This window comes from Crocuta crocuta, unplaced genomic scaffold (genome assembly GCF_008692635.1).
Source record: "Crocuta crocuta isolate KB4526 unplaced genomic scaffold, BGI_CrCroc_1.0 scaffold327, whole genome shotgun sequence".
In the NCBI taxonomy this organism is placed as follows: Eukaryota; Metazoa; Chordata; class Mammalia; order Carnivora; family Hyaenidae; genus Crocuta; species Crocuta crocuta.
In genome coordinates, this window is record NW_027529176.1 from 690,612 (window position 1) to 691,486 (window position 875).

At 62.6% G+C, this 875-nt stretch overlaps 1 protein-coding gene across 1 annotated transcript in view; it reads left to right on the forward strand.

The window, feature by feature from the left end:
* The first annotated feature begins 11 nt into the window (after positions 1-11).
* Positions 12-875, forward strand: part of LOC144226709 (testis-specific serine/threonine-protein kinase 5-like) — a 5,972-nt gene continuing 5,108 nt past the window's right edge. The window contains exon 1 of the mRNA XM_077758224.1: positions 12-557. The gene's annotated coding sequence lies outside the window, so the exon portion shown is untranslated. The remainder of the gene's footprint in view (positions 558-875) is intronic.

Here is an 875-nt window from a genome sequence, read left to right on the forward strand (position 1 = left end):
GGGACCTGGACTCCTCCCCCGTTGTGTTCCCGTCCGCCTGGGGTGCCGACACCGCGAAGATCCCTGCCGGCAGCTCCCCGCCCCGGAGAAGGCACCGGGGACGCGGGCTCGGCGCGCCACCATTCTCAAAGCCCGTCCCCTCGCAAACACACACCTGTCCAGGCGCACACGCCAGGTGGGCCCAACCTGGACACACACGGGCAGTGCTGTGCCCTGTTGTCTCTCACACAGAACTGTACCTACTGAGCACGCAACAAATACCCAGAGACCCCGGGCCGCCGGCTCCGCGAGCAGACGGTGCACGTTGTTTAGTCGGCCAACAAGATAGGCAGGTCTCCGGGGACTCGGGGCTCTGGCGAGGGGCCGACAGATGACGAGCAAACAACACACCGGAAGCACTGGGAGGTGGAAGGAGGCGTGCTCAGCGCAGAAGGGAAGAAGCTGGGAGAGGGCTGCACCCCGGCCGGGGGCACTGGCACCCGCACGACCTCGGAGGCTAAAATCGCGACGTGTTTAACAGACCCAAAAAAATGAGCGGCCTTCCAGAAGCTCAGGAGGTGAGCAGAGCGACTTGAGAAGGAAGTGGTCAACGGCTACAACCAGGGCCCAACAAATGTCTTCATCTTGCAGCGGGTTGCGTCTGCAGAGAGCTGTGCGCAGTGGCCTGGGGTGCAAAGCAGGAGCCCCGCTGCGCACACTGGGGCAGGGAGGCTGGTCAACACTGCGGGGAGGCACATTCTTTGTCCAAAGAGAGAAGGGATTCAGGCTGTTTCTGCTTCAGGGATGGAGCCCGAAAGACGGACAGAATCCAGAAGGCTGACAGTGAGATGCTCTGCAGATGGGGCCTGGCTCCTCAGGAAGAGCCCTAACCAACC